This window comes from Megalops cyprinoides, chromosome 12 (assembly GCF_013368585.1).
Source record: "Megalops cyprinoides isolate fMegCyp1 chromosome 12, fMegCyp1.pri, whole genome shotgun sequence".
Taxonomy (NCBI): Eukaryota; Metazoa; Chordata; class Actinopteri; order Elopiformes; family Megalopidae; genus Megalops; species Megalops cyprinoides.
In genome coordinates, this window is record NC_050594.1 from 19,698,187 (window position 1) to 19,704,186 (window position 6,000).

Here is a 6,000-nt window from a genome sequence, read left to right on the forward strand (position 1 = left end):
CCATGGGAGATCGCTGAGAAGTCCAGGAACCCAAAAACCCCCATGACTGCGATGATAAAAGCAGCGGAGCACGGAGAGCAGGGGAGGACGTGGAGCCTTCACAGCTGAGGAGATGAAAATCTTAAACATATGCCTGCGGAGCTTCCCTCCAACCTCTCCTCCTCGCAACCGCAGATGCTCCCCTTAACTCCCCATGACAGGAGCCAAGAACTCAGCGCTTCCCTGGAAAACATACCTCTGCCCTCTGCGGGGGGTGAGCCGGTGCCCAAACGCACCTCACACCCCTCACCTGCCCTGACTGTGACCCTCTTGCGGGGCACGGTGTTCGGGCCTGCAGGGCTGCGTGCCTGCTGTCCTGTCGCCCTTCGCGCTCTGCAGGCACCACACAGATACAAACACAATCTGCTTCCTGCCTGCGCATTCTGCATCTCTCAAGAGTCCAAACAAAACAGATATTAGGTTCAGGCTGGTCATCTCCCTGAGGCAAAATGCCCACATCACAGCCATAAACCAAGCTACGGTGCAAGGCTCTCTGTCTTTCTTGTTCTTTTCTTCCATCTTCCCCTCTCTTTCTCTCTCTTTCCCTAGCACAAAGGAAAGGACTGAAAGAACATATCAGCTGGACTTATTCTAATTTCACTGCCAAAAGCACAACCCCCCCCTCCTCCTCCTCCCAAACCTCCAACCCCATCCTCACTACCCCATTTGTCTTGTGAAATGTGCCTTGGACACTGCCAGATCTCCGAGTTTAGGAGTACAGGGGCTCTGCAGAGCTGTTTGTTCAGCTGTCAAAGGGCTCAGAGAGAAACCCAGGGAGGCTGGAGAGAATTCCTGCCTTCCTAACATCGCATGAGAGAGAAAGAGAGGTGGTGGCGGGGGGGGGGGGGGGGGGTGAGAGAGTGCAACAGAGAGAGACTGAAATGGATGGAGAAGACAGCAGGGAGGAGAGAGAAAGACAGAAAGAGAAGGGAGAGAGGCGGAGAAAGAGAGGAAGACAGAGGAAGTTGGGAGAGAGTGAGACGGGGGGAGAGCAAGATGGCTGAAGGGTTTTTGAAATGCAGGCTATGTCTTCAGAGATGGTGCCGCCCCAGTTTGCTTCTGTATTCTGTGTGCAGGCAGACACCGATGAAGACACAGCTAGCATCTAAAGGTGGTGGTGTATGACACACGCTGTCAGAGAGATTAGCCCATGTCCCTCAGGGAGGCCCTCCTGTGATTCAGTGCGACAGGGGCGATCCTAGGCGTTGCACCTCCCTGTCTGAGGTGCGTGATGAATCGGCCGCACTGCTGTGAGTGCAGGGAACAGAGAACAGTTCAATGACAGTGAAGCGGAGTGCAGTGTGTAATTCGGCAGTTCATTTTTAAGGCGCCGGGACTCACAGGTGACAGCGCCCATCTGCGGTCACCGCTGCTGAGCGCTCTGTTGTGACAGTGACATAAATCAGCGGATCCAAGGTCCAGGTGAGACCCCGCTCGTCCCTCTAAGCGCGCTCACCCCACCCCCCCTGCTCTGTTCCTTCATCCTGCCGTTTTTTCCACACCGTAAGCAGGGATGCTGTTTCACAAGTGTCACATCAGCAACACTCACTTCCTCAAAACATTTCCTGAAAAACACGTCCGCAATCAGAAAATAACACTGCTATGCCAACAGCACTGAGCGCGAAGCATTTAGCGCTGATGCGGCATTATAGTGTCCTTCCATATCCATCAAATTCAACACACACTACAGTCAGTACTTTCAGGGTTACCGGGCCAGTGCAAACCGTGTATGTAAATATATTCATCTGCTCACCTGACATATGGAGAAAAGGGAAAGACAAGAAGGAGACAAATGAGGGGAAAACTCCACAGAAGTTAATTTGACATGGAGCCAAATCGTTTATTATCCTTGATTTTCAGGGCTGAAATTTCAGCCTCTCTGGGAGAGAAACTGGAACCGGGGTCCAGCTGTCTACAGCCTGGCATTGTTTCACACTTCCCACAGCACCGAGAGTTCTTTCCTTTTTAGCCCAACAGCATGGGGATTGATTTGAAAACACCCAACAAAACAGGCTTCGGAGGAATCTGTTTGCCCAAACTGGGATATCTGAAACTTATCTCTGGAACGTGCTGTTATGACACACAGGTTTTGAAACAAACCTGTCCACCTGAAAGGCATGCATCCGTTTGTCCATCTGATGAGCACACCCCACATGAGGACAGCCGATTTATTTGCTCATTGATTTCTGCAGAGCCTTTGTTTATTAATCCATACTTATCTCCGGTCAGTAAATCTTTTCCGAGTTCAACGGACACTCAGTCATACTTTACACTTTGGTGAACTGATGTTTTTACCAGGGTTTCTCTGCTTGCTTAAACAGATGTGCTTTCTGTACTGTAACTAACATGGCCAGAGTTTGAAAAAAAGAAGAAAAAACATACAGGCAGTAAATTATCTTGACTAATAATATTTATTTCATCACCACCATTACTATTCATAGAATTGTATATGCTGTATACATTCACTGCAAACCTATTTTATTCTTCATTGCCTTGCCAACTCTTTCATGTCACAGGAATAAAAGTTCTTTTGAGCCAAGAGGGGATTGAATTGGCTGTACTGTGCAGACAGGGGATGACATCAAGAGACAGACACGAGAAGTGAGTGGGAAAAGAGAAAGAGAGACAAGGCTAGACTTCATGTGTGCTGTAACCCTCTCTTCTACTCTGTCATGCTCTCCTTCCAGATGGGGGAAACAGCAGAGGAGCTTCTTTTCAGTGTGTTTGGTCCAGAGCTTCGAGCCCTTCAGCCGGTGTGTCCTGTGACTCTTGTCTCCCGCTGACTGACTCCTTTCAGGTGAGAGTGGTAACACCTTTCACATTCAGGCAGTACTGAGGCTTGCAGTGCAGGAGAACCGCCTATATTTCAGCAGATTACCCAAAAGAGAAGTTTTTTCCCATTTTTTTTTTTTTACTAAATTAGAAAGGGTTGAGTGCAAGTGGAATTTTATCCATCTCTGAATACAGGTTGCCAGAAACTGCCTGAACACTCTCTCTCTTTCTCTCTCTCTTGCTCTCTCTCTCTCTCTCTCTCTCACACACACACACACACACACACATACATGCACACACACACATACACACACACACAGTTATACATGCTTACACACCCACACCCCTCCTGAGTACAGGTGCACAGGGATCATTGAATGGTTACACGGGCGTATCCTACATCTGTTTCAAGTAAAAGGAAGGAGTCCACAGGGGAGGTGGGTAAATATGAGGGGCTTAGAGAAAACAGTGGCCTTTGCAGGGGAGAGGGAGGTAAATAAATCCGCTGCATAGGGGAAGGGAGGTGGAGTGAATCATGAGTGAGTGAAAACTGTACTGTGCTGCCTGTAGAGGGCCGCAGACAAAAATGGCCAGCTCGAGCAGCCAGGAGAGGACTGCACCTTTACTGAATTGCGCTGTGTTATTTTTTAACATTCCCCTTCTCCTGGCCCAGCTCACAGTGTTTCAGACATGCACTCATTTTCATGAAAGAGCTTAGGGATTTGAAAAGGCAAGGTAAGAGGGACGCATTCAGAGGGGTGGCCCATGTGTCTGTAAGTTCCCCCAGCAGAGGGGAACAGGCAGAGTGGCAGACTAAACATTCTCCAGGCAAAGCACAGGCTTTCATGTTGGCCCTTCCAGAAAGCAGACGCTATCAGCCTGACCCTCACCTCCTCGCTTGAGCGGCACTCCAACACAAACACCCCACCCGTACCCTGAGCTGCCCCCCAGAGCAGACCTGAGCCCTGTGCAGACAGTCTCAGCAGAGAGCTCCCAGGCTAAAGAAGGGCTCATATCATTCTACCAGGTCTGATCCCCCACTGAACATCACTCATTGGACTGGATGCAATCCTGCCCACCCTTTCCAATTAAAAAGCCGCTTAAAAAAAAAAAAACACTTTTTCTTTTCCCAGTGGAAGCAAACGAAAAAAAAAATGTTTTGACAGTGTTCTCTCCTGGTAAAGTCATCATCCAGTTACAGAGGAGAGGAGTTCCAGTAAATAAGTAGGACACCCAACCTGGCTTTGAACCATCAGATTTCCTTTCAGAATACAGCGAGCATCTCCCTTTCATCTCCCGTCGTTCTCTTTCTCCAGGGAGCACTGGTCAGGCTGATGTTGACCCCCCGCGTGCCTTCATAAAAACCCCTCTTCGAGCGGAGTGTTCTGAATAGTAAAGGGCACAAAGGGAGGGCGGGGTAAGCGGCATCTACCAGAATAAAAAAACATTCATTAGAGTAGAAGTACGTGTGACACAGACGAGGGGAAGCCTCGCTGACTGAGGGACCCAGGGCCGCCACACACAGTGGGAGCATTATCAGGCAGCTCCACTGACGCCCGAGTCACCGCTCCATGTGTCACAAGCAGTGAATTAAGGACCCTGAATGGGACAATGAGGGATTGTCTATGGGGTTTATAATGGTCCTCACGCTGCCCTGCGGCCGGGGCGACAGCACGGTTTTTTCCACAGTGCGCTCTGCAGGACGTAGCGGAGAGGTGCCCAGAGCATGGGAGGGCAGGAACCGAGAAAGGGGAGGGCGAGTAAGCAGCGGCATGAAAATCAATGAGCTCGCTGCCTTGTTGGTTACAGTCTGGTGTGGGACATTCTGTTGTCTTCTGTTTGGGGTGGGGGGGGGTGCTTTGAGCTGTGCACAGAACTGGGGGGGGGTTGGTTCACTGGCTCCATAGCGGGTTTGGATGGGTGGGATGGGGGGGTGCAGCATATGTTTCAGCTTTGCGTTTTGGCTGAAAAGGGCAATTATGAGCGTTCTTAATGATGCTGGCAGCCGCCCGTAAACCCGGTTCAGTGAAAGAGCTTCTCATTAGCTGACCAATCCAAAAGCAGGAACAGTACCGGGAAGCGGCGCAGCGAGCAGGGAACCGGGTGGCTGCGGGTTCAAATCCCAGGGCTTATGGATATCTTTTAATGCGGCAGCTCATGGATCCACTTCAGACGCTCGCAGATGCAGACCTTATACCACAAGCGCTGGAACCTCTTCTGGCCCGGTGCTGTGTCTGAGAGACGGGATCTGTGACTGGGGCCAGTGAGTATTAGAACACACCGGGGCGATCTAGACGCAGCACCGCGGTAATGATGCAGGTTTTCCATGATGTAGGTCTGGACCCAGAGAGCTGGCAGTGCGGGTCGCAGACTTGGGGGGAAGGGCTGGAGCTCGACACATAAAAAGTGTGTAAAGAGCCCCATATAAAACAAAGAGCTGTAATTTACACATCTGATTTTCCCACCTTTTTACGTATTAACTTCACTGCGAACCATAAATCCCTTTAACGACCGCGGCGCTGGAGGAGAGGCTAATGGCTAATGGGGGGGGATTCTCGGAGGAGTCTGCTGCGTTTCTGCTCTTATGGCAGACGCTTGTTTGTGTTGCTGCCTGCAGGTTAACGGTGTCAGACCTGGCCCCTGCGGCAGTGGTCCGTTCTCACGCATTTGGCATCGCCCGTCCTTGTCTTTTGGGTTAAACTGTTGGCACGAGGAGCCGCTGGCACTGCGCTCGCTATTGAGTTTTCATGAAACTAGGTCACTGCAGGCTCCCGTTAGACAAACGCGGTGGAAACTAAATAAATGAGGAGACGAATAAAGGGCTGCTCAGATGAACTGGAAGCAAAAGATCTCACCGGCATCCGTTCGGGACGAGGGTCCTGGAAAGAGGAAGCCAGCAGCAAGCCTGATAACCCTTTCACAGGCACGCAGTGTATGCTTTACCACATAAAGGCCAATGCTTGTTTTTACGGCATTTGCTGTGGAAATGTAGAGGACAAAAACGATACGTCAAACCCTAAACAGACAGCACATTAAAATAACAATTGTTATTTTAAAATTCAAAAAGTGAAGATTAGTTATCTCTCCTAGAATACAAAAGTGAGGAGGGAAAATTTATATGAAGGCTTCGTTTTTTATGCAGGAGATGGACACCAGTTAGTTTCAACTAACTGAATGAGTGGCAGGTTA